This window comes from Triticum dicoccoides, chromosome 6A (assembly GCF_002162155.2).
Source record: "Triticum dicoccoides isolate Atlit2015 ecotype Zavitan chromosome 6A, WEW_v2.0, whole genome shotgun sequence".
Lineage (NCBI taxonomy): Eukaryota > Viridiplantae > Streptophyta > Magnoliopsida > Poales > Poaceae > Triticum > Triticum dicoccoides.
In genome coordinates this window covers 67,985,067-68,009,794 of record NC_041390.1, presented here as the reverse complement: position 1 = coordinate 68,009,794, position 24,728 = coordinate 67,985,067, and positions in this window count along the sequence as shown.

Here is a 24,728-nt window from a genome sequence, read left to right as displayed (position 1 = left end):
CAACTGTTATCCTGCAGTCCACCTGGTCAATTAGAGCACAAAAATACAACATATTGACCGGGAAAGCTGCCACATGTAGGACTGAAGATAACTTAATATCAAGTGTACATTGAACTGTCCCAATGCCTTTAATAGGCCACGAGGCCCAGTCAGCAGTACATATCACATTACTTTGTGAGGAGGGAGCTGATCATATGACTCAAATTCCCTGAAGTCACCTGCAACATGTTTAGAAGCACCAGAGTCTAGAACCCACTTTGGATCAGTCTTGTGAGCAGCAATTGTGGCCTTTTCAGTGCTATCTTTATTAATGTAGATAAAAAACCAAACTTGTACTCTCCTTATGACCTCTGCCTCTTTGACATCCCTGATAATGGTTGTCGTGCTCCTCATGTGAGCCACCCTCGCCCACGTAGCATCAAAGGCCAATTTTACGGATGCCAGCTGTGCATACAACACAACTTCCTCCTAGATGACGGCGAGCAGGGCATCCTCCAAGTCTCTGCTTGCCGAGGCACACACAGCTACATCTCCGCCCCTTTCAGCACTTCATCTCCTACGTGCATTCCTCCTTCCTGTGCACCACACAAACAACCATCATCCGACTGCACTGACTCCATGACCTTGACCTCACCACCTATCATCTTCCTCCCTCAACTCTGTAAACAACAACAAGAAGCAGCATCCACAAGCTTCCTGTCCTCTGCAAACAACCACAACCGTACTAGCAGTCCTCACGTGCAAGCAGCAACAGTAAAGGATCAGCACCAACCACCACGCAACTGTCACCAACAACAGTAAGAGACCACAACAACACCTTCTCCTCTAGCAGCGGCTCCAGCTCCCGGTCCCTTGCACACACAAACACATCAGCACAACTTTCTCTCTGACACCCTTCTCCTGTTCTCCTCCTGCAACACCACAGCCCGCGGAGCAGCAGCTATAGCAGACCCCACTCTCCTCGAGGAGACCAAACCACTCTTGAGCTTCCTCCTCCTGCCACGCCGCACCAGCAGCTCCACCTCTCGCACACCCCCGCCACTGCTCACCTGAAGACTCGCGTCGCACGTGCGCGCGTGTAACACCCCGAGTCCGACACGCTAGATGTCTTGCAGTTATTTTCCATCATTGCCATGTCATTTGCTTGCGTTTTGCACTTTGCCATGTCATCATCTGCATTTCATCATCAGTTTTTCGAAACTTGCATCCGACCATTTTCTTTGTTGTCCGTTTCAGAATCCGACACTCTCACACGCACACGTCGCACCTCGCAGGTCTTGTTTCGTGAGACATTCTCGTAATGGGTCGAGATTTTTCGAGTGGCCTTGGTATATCACCGGTAGGCTGCCTGTCAAATTTCTTTCCATTTGGAGGTCGTTTGATGCCCCAATGGTTAACCGCGTTAACCGAAGCCCACCTTCTCTTTGCAGCCCAACACCCCTTCATAATAGCCCACTAGCCCATCTAAACCCCCTCCATGCTCTCCATCATTGGATCACGATCGTGTGGGCGAAAACCGCACCTCCATAGCCCTCTCCTAGCTCCCTATGCCTATATAAACATCTCCCCCTCCTCAAATCACGGGCAAACCCTAGCATCTTCCTCCTCCGCGCGCCCGACATGCCCATCCCGCCGCCGGACTTGTCCACGCCGCCGTCCTCGTCCAATCCGGAGCCGCCACGTTGCCGTCTCCAGCCTTCCCACCACCGCAGGCCCACGTGGCCCAGATCCAGCCCGTTCAGGCCCGGATCCCGTTGTCGCGCGAGCCCGCACACCCGATCCCGCGCCGTCGCTTCCGAGCCCCGCCGCCTCTGCCGGTGACCATCGCTACCGTGCGCCGCCTCGCCTCACCTCACCTTCGCCCCCGCCCGTTCGCTGCTGCCGTGCGCCACCGTCGCCCGCTCCGCCGCCCAGTGCCTCCTCACCGCCCCCCCGCCGCGACACGCTGCCACCGCGCCGGAAGATCGCCGTCGGCCACTCTCCGGCCGGATCCGGGCAGGAGCCGCCTGGATCTGCTCATTTCGCGTCGTCCCGACCTCCCCTCCTCGGCGGTGGAGGTGACTTCGCCGCCCTCGTCGCCGGAGTGCTCCTTGCCACCGACACGGGATGACCGCGTTCGTCGATCCAAACGGTGTGGTCGGACCGCCTCGTCCCAATGCCGTCCTGTCCCGCTTCGCCTAGTTCCAGATCTACCAAGCCCCCGAACCAAACGGCATGACCGGATCCGCTCGTCCCTGATCCACCCCGTCCCCTTTTCGTGAGGGTAAAATTCCACCAAGTCCCCGAGTTTTCCAATGATATGTGTGCATCCTTGACCTCTCATAACTTCATGCATGTTGCTCCGAATTGAGTGTAGGATATGTCGAATTGTTCATTTCTGAATGCTCTACATGCTAGTGTCATTTGCATGCATGTACTGTCCATCTTGTTGCCTTAATCATCATTGCAAAAGTGCTAAATGATAAAGCTGCTGAAGATTGTCATAACTTGCTGATTTGTCTTTTTCATAGAGTTTTGTGTGTTTATCTTTTGAGCATCACGTCGACAAGTTTTAGGAGCATATTCATGCCATCCATACAGTGGTGCAATCCATGTATTTTTATGTGCCGTGTGGTGACTAGCACAAGCATGCAAAGTAGGGTACTTGATGTTGCCGATTTCAATGACTTGATGATTTCTTCTAAGTCTGAGTCTGCTACATTATGTTGCCATGTTAACTTGATGCTACAAGTGAATCCATGCATAATCTTGAGATGCTTAGTAAGGATGTTTTGTAGATCTTATTATGCTCTATCCATTCGTTCCATTGTTTGAAATTATGGCCTGCTGTAGCTTGTTGTTACCATGATCTAAATTTGCTAAATAATGTTGCTGTCAGTCTGTTAACAGTAAATTCATTCTTGCCATGTGAATAGCTAGTGATCTATGCATCCTATGACCATGTTCTTGCCATGAGTAGCTGCACAAATATGTCTTCTTGTTGTTGGTTATATCCACATGCCATTAAAAGCTTTGTGGTGAGTTGCTCAAGCTCGCAAACATGCATACTTGTCGCTGTTCCTGCCATGTTTAGTTTATTTCACAAAGTATGTGAATCTGTTATCATTTGCATTCTTGCCATGATGTTTTGAGCATGTTCTAGTATTTTCTAGGCAGTAGCTCAGTGTTCATGTTTTGTAGTGCTCTACCTTTACATGCTTTCCATACCCTTTGATGCCATGAATGTTCCTGTAGCATATATTTTTTTGTCTCAAAGTATGCATCATGAATCTGTTTTCAGCCTTCCTCTGTTTCGCTAAGTCTAAGAATCTGTTATGACTTGCAATCTTCTCTTGGTGAATGGCATTGATCTATAGGTTATATGGAGATGCTTAGTAATAATGTTTTGCCATGTTTAACCTATAGTTTAATGCCATGCTTTGGCTTGTTATGTTCTTGCACTATAACATCATTGTTTAATGCCTCCAACATGTCAACATGTTATTTCTGCTCATATGTATGCCATGTTTTTCACTAAGTCGTAATATATGTTATAAAGTTGCCTTTTGCTTTGATCGTAATCGATTAATCCTGATGCCTACGAACCTAAACCGTGATGTTATTTGGAGCATGTAATCTGTGCTTTAAGTGCATTTCATGTTTGTGCCTATCTTGTTCTTGTAGCATGTTGTAATGGTGCTTGTAAGATGCCTAGTTGCTGTTTTGGACATCTTGTCCTTTAAACTTGTATTGAGTGTATGTGTTGAACCGTGACTCTGTTTGGAGCATGCTCTATATGAAAATTGCTTGGTTTTGCATGTAGCTTCATCATGCCATGTTGCATCCATGTTTTGGAGTGTTTGTGATTATGTTTGCTTGCATTTGCATCAATGCCATGTTTAACTTGTTTTGCTCATATCTTCTAGGCCGTAGCTCCGAACTAAACGAACTTTATATGTAACTTGACTAGAAAGACGCGTAGATCATCTTGGTGCACTTTAACTTGATCTTTAACAACTTTAACCTAATATTTTGTTCAGATCGGTAGCAATTTCGAATTTTGCATATGGGGAGTTTCCAGAATTGTTATATGTTGATTTCGGCCTCATTTAAATTTGCTTTGATGTGATGTTCTTGTATGCATCCTCTCTTTCCATGAGTAGCATCATGTAGACTTGTCATGCATCATACTTGGTTGAACATCATGTCTTGTTATGTGTTGTGTGTTTACCATGTTGTTTGCTTTTTTTCCGGTTGTTCTCCTTCTTGATAGTTCCTATTTCGTTGCGATTGTGAGGATTCGTTCGACTACGTGGGATCGTCTTCTTCATGGACTCGTTCTTTTTGCTAGCAGGATTTCAGGCAAGATGACCGGCACCTTGGGTCTCACTACTATCATTGCTATGCTAGTTGTCTCGATGCTATCGCTATGTCACGCTACCTACCACTTGTTTATCAAGCCTCCCAAATTGCCATGACAGCCTCTAACCTTTTCACCCTTCCTAGCAAACCGTTGTTTGGCTATGTTACCGCTTTGCTCAGCCCCTCTTATAGTGTTGCTAGTTACATGTGCAGTTGCAGGTTGTTCCATGTTGGGACATGGATATCATGGATATCTTGGGATATCATAATATCTCTTATTTAATTAATGCATCTATACACTTGGTAAAGGGTGGAAGGTTCAGCCTTTTCCCTGGTGTCTTGTTTCACTCCTGCCGCCCTAGTTTCCGTCATACCGGTGTTATGTTCCTTGATTTTACGTTCCTAACACGGTGAGGGTTTATGGGCCCCTCTTGACAGTTCGCTTTGAATAAAACTCTTCCAGCAAGGCCCAATTTTGGTTTTAACATTTGCCATAATAATATTGAACTAAATAATTAATTGGCATAGGGCATCATGAACCCGAGGATTCTTTTCTACATACAAGGGGGGGGGGTAGTGCCGATGGTGTTGGTCCCAAACTAGAGCACTGTGCGGGGCCGCCCCTTGGCAACTTGGGGTATTTTGGCACCTGTATGCGTCGTTCATCTATCGTGGCCTTAGATGAGATACACGCAACTACTATCAGGGTGTCGGCACGTCGGGAGGTCTTGCTGGACTTGTTTTACTATTATCGAAATGTCTTGTGCACCGGGATTCCGAGTCTGATCGGAGGGTCCCGCGATGGAGGATTGTCTCTACGGATTCATGGGCTAAGTTGGGACACCCCTGCAGGGTTTAAACTTTTGATATCCGTGCCCGCGGTTATGTGGCATATGGGAATTTGTTAATATCCGGTTATAGTGAACTTAAAGTAAACTCAATTAAAGTACACCAACCGCGTGCGTAATCATGACTGTCTCTTTTCGGGGAAGTTCGAGAGGAGAACACGGCTGGGTTATGTTTGAACGGAAGTAGTTCAGGATCACTTATTGATCATTACTAGTTGGCGACCGTTTGCGTAGTTTCTCACTTATTCTTGTATCCGTAAGTTAGCCACCATACAATGCTTAGTCGCTTGCTGCAACCTCACCACTTATCCTTTCCATACCCATTAAGCTTTGCTAGTCTTGATAGCCATGATAATGGGATTGCTGAGTCCTCGTGGCTCGCAGATTACTACAACAACAGTTGCAGGTACAGGGAATGCGATGATCATGACGCGGGAGTGTTGTTACTTATTTTGGAGTTCTTCTTCTTCTTCGTCGATCTTGGGTTAGGTTCCTGGTTGGCAACCTGGGCTAGCAGGGTGGATGTCGTTTGAGTTTCTGTTTGTGTTTCATCCGTAGTCGGATGTTGTTCTCATGTATGATGTTTGATGTATTCATGTGGCATTTGTATGCCTTTGTATGTATCCCCAGTTATTATGTAATGGTACGATGTAATGATATCCACCTTGCAAAAGCGTCTCCAATATGCGCTTCTATCCTTGGTGGGACCTTCGAGTTCCTTTAGGATAGAGTCGCATATTGGGCATGACAACGCGTAGGACGTGCGCAGCCGCTGAATCCCCGCCGCCTCATCGGCGCCCTTCTCCTCCGACCCTTTGCCGCCTCGCTGGCGACCTACGACGCCCAGTACCGCCACCGCAACTTGGTTCTGACACCTTGTTGGATTTGGAGGAGGAGCATACCAGGAGCAGCAGCGGCAATGTCTCTCGTGTTGCTCCTCTCACTCAGCACGACCCCCTTCATTCTCGCTATGTCAGCCAGCCACATGGCTATATGGGTATGGGCCATATGGGCCACACGTAGAACAATGTCATATGGCGTGTAATCAGAGTGGTCAGGAAGAATGGGATGCCTTGATAATTAAGCAATGTGCATTTGTGTAACGTGCTTTTTCACCATACAAGGCGGATTAGAAAAAAAGTGGATGGAGAGGATATCATGATATATGTGGAAAGTAATCATCTAGGGAGTCTAGTGAATGTGTGAAGACCAAAAACAGACCACACAACCTTTTTGCCTTCAAGGGAATTCCTTGGTAAAGGCATTCATATTAATACAGTATAGACTTGTTCCATCTACAAAAAACTACTAAAGAACCGCAATTCTTCTACATCTAAATAGCTAGCACCCACTGAGTTACTTTAGAGCACATGCGGCTATGCCATCTCACTATGATTGCCACCTCACCCGCATTTAGCTGTCGCAATTAATTAATTTCATGCATACATGCGTCGTACATACACAATTTTCTCCCCCTTATATTGCAGGCATTTTTTCTAACCCACTTTCAACACTGAAGGCACATATGATGCGATCAGATACAATCAACTCTCATGAAATATATTGCAATCAATTCTCGTAGCAACACGTCGGGTATCATCTAGTTAACATAACTTTTAAGAAGATTTAATGAGTTACTAATTTGTTTATGAAATAAACATTTTATCATGAGCAATTAATTGTCACAGTATACAAAAAGATCTTCATGAAAACATAGTAATGACATTAACTGAATATCTATACTGATATTGGTCAAAGAGACTTTCTAACACAAGAGAAAAACGTGACATGTTCATATGCGTCAGATTTGTAGTTTTTTTACTATGCGCCATGGCAAATATACACATGTTACTCCACCATGAAAAACAGTGAAGCATTCTAGCATGGCGAGAATCCCGTTTATGGAACTAATACGCCGTTTGCCACCAAAGAGAAATCTTCTGGTGACGTGGGCACTTCGAGCTTCACTAGCATAGTGATGTAGGTAGAGCTAATAGAACTAAGAACTAGAACATCTTTATACATAACAGACACAAAGAGCAAACATGACGTGCACCTATGCGCCAGGTATGTGACGTGTGTGCGGTTTGTGATGTGTGATTGTGCATTGCATCACGACAAACACCGACATGTTACTCTGCCTTCCTCCTCTTCTTTGACCACTTCACACTATATCTCAAAGGAAAAGGATGACGAGGCATTCAATGCCTCTCATACCATGGATAATGAAGGAGTGGGAGACACAAGGGCCGTTTGGCTGATGCGTGCGTCCGCCTCGCCAAACCATGTGCGTGCCAATATTCTTGCGAAAGTATCGCCCGCCCCTGTTTTGCCCGTGCGTGGGTGTATAATAGAACACATTGACTAATTTTTTGGTGTGGCTTCGATGATTAGGCTTCAATCCAAACGTTATCCTATGGCCTATGCCATGTGTCAACACCAAAATTTTGGCGTGGCAACCGCGGACCACGACTCAAACGTACACACAATTCAGCAACGGCCAACCCACCTTGTCTCAGGTTGTGCCTCTGGCTACCGCAAGTATTGAGATGCATCAATCGTCTCATCTTTAGTATGGTCAAGCAATGGGGAGAGGAGATTAAGCAACGAGCACGGGTAGAAATATGGGGGAGAAGGATGGATTCGCCAACAATATGGCAAGGGTGCCATGATTCTGTCCATGTCGCAAAGTATGGAGGTGCTCTACCTAAAGCGCTTCACCTTTTCGGAAAAAAAGAAGAGACAAGCACACATGAAGGCACTAATAGGTGAACATTCAGTAAAAAAAAAGTAGATGCACATTTGATTCTCTTATTTGTTTCTCCTTCTGTTTCATCTCCTCCCCTACATGGAGCTAAAAAAAGGTGCACAATGAAGGCATGTTTTTTCTTTTTCTTTTTCTGAAACACACTCTACGTTACATGAACTCTTATTTGTTTCTCCTTCTGTTTCATCTCCTTCCCTAATTTCCTGCGGCACGGGACACCCCAGCTCCTCTTGGATCTGACGACGCTGAGCTCCAGTCCTCGAACCGCATCTTCTTCAGCTCCATTTCCTCCCTCAGGTTCGCGGAGGCCCGCTTCACGCGCTGCCGCTCAGCTCCAGCATCCTCACGCCGATCTCGATCTCCAGCGCCCGGTGCGGATGCTGCTGCGGCGGTGAGCAGCTAACGCCGCCGGCGGTGGCGGGAAGAGGGCTGTCGAAATCGCCGTCACCATCGTCGTCATGGGGCACCTTATTGGTGGCCACGATGAGATGTCTGCGACGCCTCCGCTGGTTAGCGCCGTCGCTGCCGTGGTCTTGAGCGTTGGCTACTTCCTTTCCTTTGCCGTCGGTGCTCTTGTTCGCCTGATGCGACAACGCCCCCTTGCACTGGCCGCTCGGCCGCTCGTCGTGGTCGCCAAAGACGGGCGCCGTAGGATCTGCGGCCATGGGGAACATATTGTGACGGGACTGAGGTTTGCGAGTGGGTGCCTCAGGATGTGTCGGGTGCTGGCAGTTAAATAGCACGAGGGGCTGGGTGCCCCTCACCTACTCCTTTGTTATTTTCTTCTTCATTTCACTCCTCAAATAGCAACCAGCCAAAACTTCTGAGCTAAGGATGGCCGAGAGCCCGAGACTGCAGCTTCTTTGGTTCCGTTTTACTAGCCTTCAATGTTTTGCTCATACTGAGCTGGAATTAATTTGGTTTTGCACATGAATGGATGGCCGTGGAGGTCTGGACGGTGCAGAGCAATCAACAAAAGATGGGAAAAGTTCCAAAGGACACATCATGACAGGCTGCTGCTGCTGCTGTTGCATGACGGCTTATGTAAAGAAATTTAAAGAAAGCTGAGGATCGATATATGTAATGCATTTCTAATATGTAAATTTAAAAATTAACAAAAATCGTGAAAAACACAAATTTGACGGATGAATGTAACATGCATATAATATGCAAAACTACATACCAAAATCAGAAAACTATGGAAGAGGCCAAACTGTATCCTAAATCAAAGAGTTGCCACCACAATTAGATAATGCGCTCTCTGATCCGATAAGAGAAAAGAGGAAAAACAAACACAGTATATCTAAAGAGATATTGATCAACGAGTGACAAACATGAATCACACGTATCCGTCAAATGTAACATACGTGCGGTTTCTTATTGTGCATCGCGACAAACACCGACATCTTACTCAGACTTTCTTGTCTTTTTTGACCACTTCACACCATCACGGAGGAAACATATGACGACATATTCAACGTTAACGCCTCTCTTCCCATCGATAATGAAGGAGAAATCGTAGATGTAGTGCGCCAATAGGGTTGGAACTAACAAGCAATAATAAGAAATATGATTTTTTTATCTCACACAATAAATTAAAGAGTTGTCTTCAATGCATGGCCCAACTGCCAGCCTCCCAACCCTGAAGTTTAAAATACCAGCTCCAACTATCCCTACTATTTTACAAGCACTTTATAACTTCAACACAAAACATAGTGTGATAATGAAAATTTCCCCTTTTTAACCAGTGTTTGCCTTTCAAACATTATACATGAAATTTCTTCTTTCTTGCACGGATATTTCCATGAAGGATTATACATCAGTTGTGGATACAACAATCCACAAACCGTGAAATGAACCATAGATTAGCTTACATTTGAACAGGATATGTTTTCACCCGTGAATTATTGTTGAATTGAACACGCATCTCATTGGTACACTGGCAAATAACCCCCTTTCACTCCCCAAGTATACAAACTAGAAAAATCTCAAACAATATTAATCCAAAATGGTTTTATCCTTTTAGTGACATGGTGGAATCTTTCGCAGATGTGTAAGGCTGGGCAACATAGTCAACAAGTAAATAGTAAATTCTAAGTTTAGAAAATAAATCCAAAAGTTTAGAAACAAATATTAATAATGTATAAATTTGTAAGGAAGACGAAAAGAAATCAACATATTGAACATATAATAATGAAAAATATATATTCTACATAAATCAAGAAAATCCTTATAGAAATCAATAAAATTCAACATTATTTTTTAATGTGCTGTGATATCCTCAAACTTCATAGTCTTCTATATTTTAAAATTTTAAAATATCTAATTCAATGTTTATTTTTTCCCTATCCACCTGTTGGACTACCATATGTAATAACACCGCTCTAACATCATCGGAAACACTTTGGCATGATACTAGAATTAATTTGGGTGATTTGGGGCGTTGGGTATAATTTGTCTAGTTTGAGAGGCGAACGACCAAATTAGACTTCAAGTGAGTTAAAGGAGTGAAAATGGTTAATTTTTTTAAAGCATGGAAGTAATGTTGTCATATTTTTCTGGATGTCCATGAACCAGTCAACCTACGACTTCCAACATCGAGATGCCTCACAGATTACACTGTCAATGCTATTTTTTTGCCTCATAGGCAACATCATCAATCGACACTGAGTCTAAACGATGAAGCTAGATTTAGCCTCAATTATTATTGGTATAGATTACAACTATATGCATCGAGCAAAGTTAAGATATTTTTTGTCATTTATTGTGCTATAGACTACATAAATGTAGATTGAGAAGATGTTGGGATTTTATTGCTATCAGTTATCGCGTTACATATTACAAATATGTAGATCATGCAAATTCCAGAATTTTATTGCTACTAGTTATTGTGCTGCGTATTACAAATATGTAGATTGAGCAGATTTCAGAATTTTATTTCTATTAGTTATTGTGGATATAGATTACGAAGATGCAAATTGAGTAGATTTAGGAAATTTATTATCATCATTATTTTGGGTATAGATTACAAATATTCAGATCAAACGTATTGAGGATTTATTGTCAATCTTAAGCACTAAATAGCATAAATGGTATTGTTTTAGATAGACTCTCAGAGAGGCAGCTAGCAATGTCCACCCATCGTGGAAGAAAAATCAAAGAACTGATGTTAACATGCTATTTGTGGCTACAAAAATTAACAACGAGAGCAAGAAATGATATGTCAAGTATGTAATGAGTCATTTTAGTAGAGCTGAAAATATATAAATCCATGCAAAAAGAACTTGTGCATGCCAAAAGATGCCACATTAGAGTATGTAGGAAAAACACTGCCACATTAGAGTAAACTGCCTCGACGTAATCACGAAAGAGTGGTAATATGTGCGATTTTGAATGTTGAGCATAATTTATCTTGTTTTAGAGGTGATAGGGTAAATTAGAGTGGTGAATGTTAAAAATAAAAAAGTAAAAATAGATTTTACTTTAAGCCATGGGGAGAGACATAGAGAGAGAACAATAGAATACTAAAATAATATCAATTTTGCAGAAGTTTGGAAGAAAAAAAAAAGAAAAACTTCAAAATTTAGAATACTAAGAAGATTTTTTTTCTCTATAGATATCATGAAAATCAATAGATTTTTTAATAGAAAATGCAAAAAAGGTTCGACGTTTCAATGGGGTTGTTTTGTATTCTTAATGATATCCTCTGTTTTCAAAAATCAGTAAACATTAAGGTCATCCACTTAAGGGAAACTGAGTGGGACAAATTACATGTTAAAGGTAGACATGCAAATAGATTGATCGTGAGGCAAGTTGCATGTTGTAGATGGACATGCAACTAAATTTGGGACAAATTACATGTGAAGAGTGGACGTGCAACTGAGCCGGACAAGTGTTGTATTAAAAGTGGACATATAACTCGTGTTTGGATGCTCTAGCCCTAAAGCTTCTTGCTCTTCCAAGGCTAGATGCCGCTCATCCTCGTTTGTTCGGTGCCGAAACATCTCCACCGCTTCTGCCAGCCTACTCAGCCGATGCTTCTCGCGCTCGTTCGTCTTTGGTAGAAATTTCTCGAGATCCAATCACTAGGCTCGGGGAGATGCAAGATCCATCGTGAATTGCCGTGGTGATGGCACGGGGGAGCAGGCAAGTGAAGGCCTACCATGAACTCCTCTTGAGAGTCGCCCCGGAGGTCGACCTAGTAGGTGGGATGTGGCTGTGGGAGGCGTAAGCAGGGGTGCTCGGTGCCACTCCTTCTGTGACTGATGGCATTGTCCATCTTGGTGCCAACCCAGGAGATTATATGATTCCTAGGGGAAACCGCAATGGTGTTCTAGATCTCTATGATGGAAGCCATGCCGTGGGCAGGAATCTGCTCCCCACGCATCCTAGAAGCAGCGCGCAAGCTAGATTACCCACAGCCCCAGATCCTCATCAACTTTACTATTGGGTTTATAATGCTATGTCAGCAAATCTGGGAGGTCATTCGATGGGGTATCCACACTAGGGGAATCGTCCTGCTCCAGTTAGTGGCATCGCCATGGTGGCTTTGGGTAATGGTGGTAGTCAGATGTTTCCCTGGAAAACACCTCAAGATTTAGATATCGATGAAATCATACAAATACTCATGCTGCAGATGATGGCGAGAGGAATGGCAATGCTACTAGAAAGGCAATGACACCAGCCATTAAGGTGCCACGGGCGCCATGAACTTCATATGTTGGAACTGCCGAGGGATGGGCAGGACCCTTAGTTGTAACAAGATGCAAAAAATTTCCCAAGTGAAACAAATAGCTCTCTATAGCGTTACAATGCCTCGCTAATAGCATATATTAAGGGCCTCGCTATTTTCTGATAGCATGCTATTTATTTCATATATTTTGCCAACCTAATTTCATCCACCAATGCCAACGTATGCTTCATATCAGAAACTCATAATTCTACAATTCGTTCTCAAGATTTAACTAACAAATTTCCTATCCATGATAGTTTTGTTGTTCCTATGGAGGGCCGAGCTGGAGGCCTTAGGATCATGTGGATGGATGATATCAACTTAGATATAATCCACTCTCGTCAGAATGTAGTCATAGCATCAGTTGTAAATACTAGTACTAGTTTTTGTTTCTCATTGGTTTTGCGTCTATGGTGATCCGTATTATCGTAAGAACAAAGATTTATGTAAGTTAATCGAGCAGGTTTTTGCTTTTCTCTAGGAAAAGATATATACTGTATGGGGGATTTTAGTGATATCCTTAATTCCCTGGAGAAGAATAATAGTACTAGCTTGAACTATCATTGTATGGCTTACAATCCTGTTAAACCATGCGGGTTAATCGATATGGGTTATAATTGTCCTACTTTTACTTGGTGCAACGAACGTTTTACTTTTGCTCCTACTTATGGAATACTTGACCATTGCTTTGCTAATGTTGAATGGTGCAAAGAATTTCCTAATACCTCGGTTTACAATTTGCCAATTTTTTTATAGTTATTCATGCACCCATTTTAACAATTTCTAAGCTTAGTACTGTTATGATTAAAAGTTCCTTCAAATTTGAAATTTGGTGGCTTATGGAATATGACGATCATGAAATGATAAGAATAGTTGGACCAATACTAATTACCTTTCCATGTTAGAACATCCCTTCTTGTAGATTCACTAGTAGAAAACAGGGCTTTGGTCCAGGCCGGGTCAGCCCATTAGTCCCGGTTCAGTCTAGAACCGGGACCAATGTGGGCATTGGTCCCGGTTCGTGAGCCCAGGGGGCCGGCCGGGCCACGTGGGCCATTGGTCCCGGTTCATCTGGACCTTTTGGTCCCGGTTGGTTGGATGAACTGGGACCAATGGGCCTCGCTCCTGGCCCACCACCATTGGTCCCGGTTGGTGGCTTGAACCGGGACCAAAGGCTCCCCTTTAGTCCCGGCTCATGTCACCAACCGGGACCAATGAGGTGCCTATATATACCCCCTCGCGCAAGAGCAGAGCACAGTGCTCTGTTTTTTCTGGCCGAGGGGGAGAGGGCTTTGTGGTGCTCTAGCTCACCTCCTATGCACATGAGGTGTTCGATGGAATGCCCAAGCCACACTACTTAAGCTTTCTCCTCTCGAAGCTCGACCTCCAAGCTCCATTTTCCTCGAGATTTGTCTAGATTTAGCGGTCCGTCACGCCCCGTCCCCGTCTTCACCGCCGTCGATCACCCGCGCCGATCTCATCACCGACACCACCGTGGTGAGCCTCTTATTCTTATCTTCTTTCTGAAAGGAAAAATATTCTTACTTGTATGTTTAGACAGATACTTGTATCATTTTCTTACATTTATTATTGCATCTTATATAGTGCGATGGTTTTGGTATCCGCCCCCGTCGGCCCTCGTCCTGTCTATGATTCGGATGTGGTATGTATATTATCTTTATAACTATTGGTTCATTTATTGTTTATGAAAATTATGCCGACCAACGTGACATAGATTTTATTTATCTAGGATGTATGTGAATCGGAAATGCCAACCGACCCTATTGTCGAGAGGTTAAATTTAGTTGAAGAAGAAAACAATTTGTTGAAGGAAAAAATAAAAAAAATTGAGGAGGAGAAGATGATATTGGAGTTGCATGTTGCGAATGTCGTCGATGATCACAAGATCAAGATGGATGCAATGCGCTTGAAGATTAGAAAGATTAGAAAATATGCCATTCATACCGAGGCTTGGTATCATTATGCTGTTGGACCAATTGTTACCTTGGTTGCGATTATGATCGCATTTGTTTTCGCATTGAAATGTTTTACATAGTTTCAATGTATGGTTTAATTAATTAGATGCTCTGGAGAGCTATATGTTGTTAGATGAGAACTATGTATGCACTTTGGTTTTAATGTGATGATGAACTTCTATTAATTTTGACACTTAATTATATATAATGCACGCAGATGAACTGGCAATGGATGTACGGTGATAGACACACCCGCGAGTACATTAAGGGCGTGCATGAGTTTCTCGATGCAGCTGAGGCAAACAAACAGAATGGTTTTATGTGTTGTCCATGCACTGAATGTGGGAATACGAGGCCTTACTCTAACCGGAAAATCCTTCACTCCCACCTGCTTTACAAGGGTTTCATGCCACACTATAATGTTTGGACGAGGCACGGAGAAATAGAGGTTATGATGAAAGACGGCGAAGAAGAAGACTACGATGACAACTATGTGCCCCCTGAATACGGTGATGCTGCAACGGGGGGAGCTGGTGAAGATCAAGAGGAACCAGACGATGTGCCCAATGATGCTACAACGGGTGAAGCTGCTGAAGATCAAGAGGAACCAGACGATGTGCCCGATGATCATGATCTCCGCCGGGTCATTGTCGATGCAAGGACGCAATGCATTAGTCAAAAGGAGAAGCTGAAGTTCGATCGCATGTTAGAGGATCACAAAAAAGGGTTATACCCCAATTGCGAAGATGGCAACACAAAGCTCGGTACCGTACTGGAATTGCTGCAGTGGAAGGTAGAGAATGTTGTGGCTGATAAAGGATTTGAGAAGCTACTGAAAATATTGAAGAAGAAGCTTCCAAAGGATAACGAATTGCCCGATAGTACATACGCAGCAAAGAAGGTCGTATGCCCTCTAGGATTGGAGGTGGAGAAGATACATGCATGCCCTAATGACTGCATCCTCTACCGCGGTGCATACAAGGATCTGAACGCATGCCCGGTATGCGGTGCATTGCGGTATAAGATCAGACGAGATGACCTTGGTGATGTTGACGGCGAGCCCCCCAGGAAGAGGGTTCCTACGAAGGTGATGTGGTATGCTCCTATAATACCACGGTTGAAACGTCTGTTCAAAAACGAAGAGCATGCCAAGTTGATGCGATGGCACAGTGAGAACCGAAAGAAAGATGGGAAGTTGAGAGCACCTGCTGACGGGTCGCAGTGGAGAAAAATCGAGAGAAAGTACTAGGATGAGTTTGCAAAGGACCCAAGGAATGTATGGTTTGCTTTAAGCGCGGATGGCATTAATCCTTTCGGGGAGCAGAGCAGCAATCACAGCACCTGGCCCGTGACTCTATGTATGTATATGAAGGAATATGTCCTAGAGGCAATAATAAAGTTATTATTTATTTCTTTATATCATGATAAAAGTTTATTATTCATGCTAGAATTGTATTAACCGGAAACATAATACATGTGTGATACATAGACAAACAGAGTGTCACTAGTATGCCTCTACTAGACTAGCTTGTTAATCAAAGATGGTTATGTTTCCTAACCATGGACAAAGAGTTGTCATTTGATTAACAGGATCACATCATTAGTTGAATGATCTGATTGACATGACCCATTCCATTAGCTTAGCACCCGATCGTTTAGTATGTTGCTATTGCTTTCTTCATGACTTATACATGTTCCTATGACTATGAGATTATGCAACTCCCGTTTGCCAGAGGAACACTTTGTGTGCTACCAAACGTCACAACGTAACTGGGTGATTATAAAGGAGCTCTACAGGTGTCTCCAAAGGTACATGTTGGGTTGGCGTATTTCGAGATTAGGATTTGTCACTCCGATTGTCGGAGAGGTATCTCTGGGCCCTCTCGGTAATGCACATCACTTAAGCCTGGCAAGCATTGCAACTAATGAGTTAGTTGCGGGATGATGTATTACAGAACGAGTAAAGATACTTGCCGGTAACGAGATTGACTAGGTATGGGATACCGATGATCGAATCTCGGGCAAGTAACATACCGATGACAAAGGGAACAACGTATGTTGTTATGCGGTCTGACCGATAAAAGATCTTCGTAGAATATGTAGGAACCAATATGAGCATCCAGGTTCCGCTATTGGTTATTGACCGGAGACGTGTCTCGGTCATGTCTACATTGTTCTCGAACCCGTAGGGTCCGCACGCTTAAGGTTACGATGACCGTTATATTATGAGTTTATGCATTTTGATGTACCAAAGGTTGTTCGGAGTCCCGGATGTGATCACGGACATGACGAGGAGTCTCGAAATGGTCGAGACATAAATATTGATATATTGGAAGCCTATGTTTGGATATCGGAAGTGTTCCGGGTGAAATCGAGATTTTACCGGAGTACCGGGAGGTTACCGGAACCCCCCGGGAGGTATATGGGCCTTAGTGGGCCTTAGTGGAAAAGAGAAGGGGCAGCCCAAGATGGGCCGCACGCCCCTCCCCTCCCTTGGTCCGAATAGGACAAGGAGAGGGGGCCGGCCCCCCTCTCTCTTTCCCCCCCTCCGTGAATCCTATTCCAACTAGGATTGGGGGGGGGGGGGAATCCTACTCCCAGAGGGAGTAGGACTCCTCCTGGCGCGCCTCTCCTTGGCCGACCGCACCCCCCCTTGATCCTTTATATACAGAGGCAGGGGAACCCCAGAGAGACACAAGTTGATCCACGTGATCATACTCTTAGCCGTGTGCGGTGCCCACTTCCACCATAATCCTCGATAATATTGTAGCGGTGCTTAGGCGAAGCCCTGCGACAGTAGTACATTAAGATCATCACCACGCCGTCGTGTTGACGGAACTCTTCCCCGACACTTTGCTGGATAGGAGTCCGGGGATCGTCATCGAGCTGAACGTGTGCTAGAACTCGGAGGTGCCATAGTTTTGGTGCTTGATCGGTCGGGCCGTAGAGACGTACGACTACATCAACCAAACGCTTACGTTGTCGATCTACAAGGGTACGTAGATCACACTCTCCCCCCTCTTTGCTATGCATCACTATGATCTTGCGTGAGCGTAGGAATTTTTTTGAATTTACTACGAAACCCATCAGTGGCATCCGAGCCTAGGTTTTATATGTTGATGTTATATGCACGAGTAGAACACAAGTGAGTTGTGGGCGATATAAGTCATACTGCTTACCAGCATGTCATACTTTGGTTCGGCGGTATTGTTGGACGAAGCGGCCCGGACCGACATTACGCGTACGCTCACGCGAGACCGGTTCTCCCGACGTGCTTTGCACATAGGTGGCTTGCGGGTGACAGTTTCTCCAACTTTAGTTGAACCGAGTGTGGCTACGCCCGGTCCTTGCGAAGGTTAAAACTGTTGGGGAACGTAGCAGAAATTCAAAATTTTCCTATGTGTCACCAAGATCTATCTATGGAGAGACCAGCAACGAGTAGAAAGAGAGTGCATCTACATACCCTTGTAGATCGCTAAGCGGAAGCGTTCAAGTGAACGGGGTTGATGGAGTCGTACTCGTCGTGATTCAAATCACCGATGATCCTAGTGCCGACCGGACGGCACCTCCGCGTTCAACACACGTACAGCCCGGTGACGTCTCCCACGCCTTGATCCAGCAAGGAGAGAGGGAGAGGTTGAGGAAGACTCCATCCAACAGCAGCACAACGGCGTGGTGGTGGTGGAGGAGCGTGGCAATCCAGCAGGGCTTCGCCAAGCACCATGGGAGAGGAGGAGTAGGAAGAGAGGTAGGGCTGTGCCAGAACTTCGTCTATAGCTCCCATGCGCCTCCCCACTATATATAGGGGTGGAGGGGCTGGTTTCTTGCCCTCCAAGTCCATTGGGGCGTTGGCCAAGGTGGGAGGAAAGAAATCTCATTATTTCCTTCCCCACCGATTGTTATCCCCCCTTTTTAGGGATCTTGATCTTATCCCTTCGGGATATGATCTTATTCCTTCTAAAGGGGGATCTTGGTGCGCCTTGACCAGGGGTGTGGGGCCTTGCCCCCACTACCCACGTCCATGTGGGTCCCCCCATGCAGGTGGGCCCCACTCCGGAACCTTCTAGAACCTTCCCGGTACAATACCGAAAAATCCCGAACATTTTCCGGTGGCCAAAATAGGACTTCCCATATATAAATCTTTACCTCCGGACCATTCCGGAACTCCTCGTGACGTCCGGGATCTCATCCGGGACTCCGAACAACATTCGGTAACCACATACAAACTTCCTTTATAACCCTAGCGTCATCGAACCTTAAGTGTGTAGACCCTACGGGTTCGGGAGACATGTAGACATGACCGAGACGTTCTCCGGTCAATAACCAACAGCGGGATCTGGATACCCATGATGGCTCCCACATGTTCCACGATGATCTCATCGGATAAACCACGATGTCAAGGACTTAATCAATCCCGTATTCAATTCCCTTTGTCTATCGGTATGTTACTTGCCCGAGATTCGATCGTCGGTATCCAATACCTTGTTCAATCTCGTTACCGGCAAGTCACTTTACTTGTTCCGTAACACATCATCCCGTGACCAACTCCTTGGTCACATTGCGCATATGATGATGTCCTACCGAGTGGGCCCAGAGATACCTCTCCGTTTACACGGAGTGACAAATCCCAGTCTCGATCCGCATAAAACAATAGATACTTTCGGAGATACCTGTAGTGCACCTTTATAGTCACCCAGTTACGTTGTGACGTTTGATACACCCAAAGCACTCCTACGGTATCCAGGAGTTACACGCTCTCATGGTCGAAGGAAGAGATACTTGACATTGGCAAAGCTCTAGCAAATGAACTACACGATCTTTTGTGCTAGTCTTAGGATTGGGTCTTGTCCATCACATCATTCTCCTAATGATGTGATCCCGTTATCAACGACATCCAATGTCCATAGCCAGGAAACCATGACTATCTGTTGATCACAACGAGCTAGTCAACTAGAGGCTCACTAGGGACATATTTTGGTCTATGTATTCACACGTGTATTACGATTTTCGGATAATACAGTTATAGCATGAATAAAAGACAATTATCATGAACAAGGAAATATATTAATAATACTTTTATTATTGCCTCTAGGGCATATTTCCAACAGTCTCCCACTTGCACTAGAGTCAATAATCTAGTTCACATCGCCATGTGATTAACACTCACAGGTCACATCGCCATGTGACTAATACCCAAGAGTTTACTAGAGTCAGTAGTCTAGTTCACATCACTATGTGATTAACACTCAATGAGTTTTATGTTTGATCATGTTGCTTGTGAGAGAGGTTTTAGTCAACGGGTCTGAACCTTTCAGATCCGTGTGTGCTTTACAAATCTCTATGTCATCTCCTAGATGCAGCTACCACGCTCTATTTGGAGCTATTCCAAACAACTGTTCTACTTGGAGCTATTCTAAATTATTGCTCCATTATATGTATCCGGTCTCTCTACTCAGAGCTATCCGGATAGGTGTCAAGCTTGCATCGTCGTAACCTTTACGACGAACTCTTTTACCACCTTCATAATCGAGAAAATTCCTTAGTCCACTAGTTACTAAGGATAACTTTGACCGCTGTCCTGTGAGCCATTCTTGGATCACTCTTGTACCCCTTGACTGACTCATGGCAAGGCACACTTCAGGTGCGGTACACAGCATAGCATACTGAAGAGCCTACATCTTAAGCATAGGGGACGACCTTCGTCCTTTCTCTCTATTCTGCCGTGGTCGAGCTTTAAGTCTTAACTTCGTACCTTACAACTCAGGCAAGAACTCCTTCTTTGACTGGTCCATCTTGAACACCTTCAAGATCATGTCAAGGTATGTGCTCATTTGAAAGTATTATTAAGCATTTTGATCTATCCTTATAGATCTTGATGCTCAATGTTCAAGTAGCTTAATCCAGGCTTTCCATTGAAAAACACTTTCAAAATAACCCTATATGCTTTCCAGAAATTCTACGTCATTTCTGATCAACAATATGTCAACAACATATACTCATCAGAAATTCTATAGTGCTCCCACTCACTTCTTTGGAAATACAAGTTTCTCATAAACTTTGTACAAACCCAAAAAAAATTTTGATCATCATCAAAGCATACATTCCAACTCCGAGATGCTCACTCCAGTCCTTAGAAGGATTGCTGGAGCTTTGCATACTTATTAGCATCTTTCGGGATTGACAAAACCTTCCGGTTGTATCACATACAACCTTTCCTCATTAAAATCGTCGAGGAAACAATGTTTTGACATCCTATCTGCAAGATTTCATAAATAATGCAGTAATCGCTAATATAATTCCAACAGACTCTTAGCATCGCTACGAGTGAGAAAATCTCATCGTAGTCAACTCCTTGAACTTGTCGGAAAACATCTTAACGACAAGTCGAGCTTTCTTAATGGTGACATTTACCATCATTGTCCGTCTTCCTTTTGAAATCCATCTGTACTCATTAGCCTTACGACCATCGAGCCGTTCTGCCAAAGTCTACACTTTGTTTTCATACATGGATCCTCTCTCGGATTTTATGGCCTCAAGCCATTTATCGGAATCCGGGCCCACCATCGCTTCTCCATAGCTCGTAGGTTCATTGTTGTCTAGAAACATGACCTTCAAGACAGGATTACGTACCACTCTGAAGTAGTACGCATCCTTATCATCCTACGAGGTTTGGGAGTGACTTGATCCGAAGTTTCATGATCAATATCATAAGCTTCCACTTCAATTGGTGTAGGTGCCACAGGAACAACTCCCTGTGCCCTGTCACACACTAGTTGAAGAGACGGTTCAATAACCTCATCAAGTCTCCACCATCCTCCCACTCAATTCTTTCGAGAGAAACTTTTCCTCGAGAAAGGACCCGACTCTAGAAACAATCCATATTGCTTTCGGATCTGAATTAGGAGGTATACCCAACTGTTTTGGGTTTCCTATGAAGATGCATTTTATCCGCTTTGGGTTCGAGCTTATCAACCTGAAACTTTTTCATATAAGCGTCGCAGCCCCAAACTTTTAAGAAACGACAACTTAGGTTTCTCTAAACCATAATTCATACGGTGTCATCTCATCGGAATTACGTGGTGCCCTATTTAAAGTGAATGTGGTTGTCTCTAATGCCTAACCCATGAACGATAGTGGTAATTCGATAAGAGACATCATGGTACGCACCATATCCAATAGGGTGCGACTATGATGTTCGGACACACCATCACATTATGGTGTTCCAGGCGGTATTAATTGCGAAACAATTTCCACAATGTCTTAATTGTGTGCCAAAACTCGTAACTCAGATATTCATCTCTATGATCATATCATAGACATTTTATCCTCTTGTCACAATGATCTGCTACTTCACTCTGAAATTACTTGAACCATTCAATAATTCAGACTTGTGTTTCATCAAGTAAATATACTCAACATTTACTCGAATCATCTGTGAAGTAAGAACATAATGATATTCACTGCATGCCTCAACACTCATTCGACTGCACACATCAAAATGTGTTACTTCCAACAAGTTGCTATCTTGTTCCATCTTACTGAAAATGAGGCTTTTCAGTCATCTTGCCCATGTGGTATGATTTGCATATCTCAAGTGATTCAAAATCAAGTGAGTCCGAACGATCCATTTGCATGGAGTTTCTTCATGCATATACACCAATAGACATGGTTCGCATGTCTCAAACTTTTCAAAAACGAGTGAGTCCAAAGATCCATCAACATGAAGCTTCTTCATGCGTTTTATACCATTATGACTTACATGGCAGTGCCACAAGTAAGTGGTACTATCATTACTATCTTATATCTTTTGGCATGAAAATGTGTATCACTACGACCGAGATTCAATAAACCATTCCTTTAGGTGCAAGACCATTGAAGGTATTATTCAAAAATAGAGTAACCATTATTCTCCTTAAATGAATAACCGTATTGCGATAGACATAATCCAATCATGTCTATGCTCAACGCAAACACCAATCTCGGTGGTAGAGGGAGCGTGCGATGCTTGATCATATCAACCTTGGAAACACTTCCAACATATATCGTCAGCTCACCTTTAGCTAGTCTCCGTTTATTCCGTAGCTTTTATTTCGAGTTACTAACACTTAGCAACCGAACCGGTATCCAATACCCTGGTGCTACTAGGAGTACTAGTAAAAGTACACATTAACATAATGTATATCCAATATACTTCTATCGACCTTGCCAGCCTTCTCATCTACCAAGTATCTAGGGTAATGCTGCTCCAGTGGTTGTTCCCCTTATTACAGAAGCACTTAGTCTCGGGTTTGGGTTCAACCTTGGGTTTCTTCACTAGAGCAGCAGCTGAATTGCCGTTTCATGAAGTATCCCTTTGTTCCCTTGCCCTTCTTGAAACTAGTGGTTTCACCAACCATCAACAATTGATGCTCCTTCTTGATTTCTACTTTCGCGGTGTCAAACATCATGAATATTTCAAGGATCATCATATCTATCCCTGATATGTTATAGTTAATCACGAAGCTCTAGCAGCTTGGTGGCAATGACTTTGGGGAAACATCACTATCTCATCTGGAGGATCAACTCCCACTAGATTCAAGTGATTGTTGTGCTCAGACAATCTGAGCACAAGCTCAACGATTGAGCTTTTCTCCCTTAGTTTGCAGGCTAAGAAAATCGTCGGAGGTCTTATACCTCTTGACGTGGGCACGAGCCTGAAATCCCAATTTCAGCCCTCGAAACATCTCATATGTTCCGCGACGTTTCGAAAACGTCTTTGGTGCCTCTACTTAAACCATTTAATTGAACTATCACGTAGTTATCAAAACGTGTATGTCCGATGTTCGCAACATCGACAAACGACGTTGGGGTTCAGCACACTGAGCGGTGCATTAAGGACATAAGCTTTCTACTGATCGCATAATCGCTACTATCAACTTTCAACTATATTTTCTCTAGGAACATATCTAAACAGTGGAACTAAAGCGCGAGCTTACGACATAATTTGCAAAAGGTCTTTTGACTATGTTCAGGATAATTAAGTTCATCTTATGAACTGCCACTTAGATAGACATCCCTCTGGTCATCTAAGTGATCACATGATCCGAGTCAACTAGGCCGTGTCCGATCATCACGTGAGACGGACTAGTCATCATCGGTGAACATCTTCATGTTGATCATATCTACCATACGACTCATGCTCGACCTTTCGGTCTCCGTGTTCCGAGGCCATGTCTGCACATGCTAGGCTCATCAAGTTAACCCTAAGTGTTTTCGCTGTGTAAAACTATCTTACACCCGTTGTATGTGAACGTAAGAATCCATCACACCCGATCATCACGTGGTGCTTAGAAGCGACGAACTGTAGCAACGGTGCACAGTTAGGGGAGAACACTTCTTGAAATTTTGTAAGGGATCATCTTATTTACTACCGTCGTCCTAAGCAAACAAGATGCATAAACATGATAAACATCACATGCAATCAAATAGTGACATGATATGGCCAATATCATTTTGCTCCGTTTGATCTTCATCTTCGAGGCTCCATGATCATCATCGTCACCGGCACGACACCATGATCTCCATCATCATGATCTCCATCATCGTGTCTTCATGAAGTTGTCACGCCAACGACTACTTCTACTTCGATGACTAACGCGTTTAGCAATAAAGTGAAGTAATTTACATGGCGTTCTTCAATGACACGCAGGTCATACAATAAATAAAGACAACTCCTATGGCTCCTGCCGGTTGTCATACTCATCGACATGCAAGTCGTGAATCCTATTACAAGAACATGATCAATCTCATACATCACATATCATTCATCACATTCTTCTTGGCCATATCACATCACATAGCAAACCCTGCAAAAACAAGTTAGACGTCCTCTAATTGTTGTTGCATGTTTTACGTGGCTGCTATGGGTTTCTAGCAAGACGTTTCTTACCTACGCAAGACCACAACGTGATATGCCAATTGCTATTTACCCTTCATAAGGACCCTTTTCATCGAATCCGTTCCGACTAAAGTGGGAGAGACTGGCACCCGCTAGCCACCTTATGCACCAAGTGCATGTCAATCGG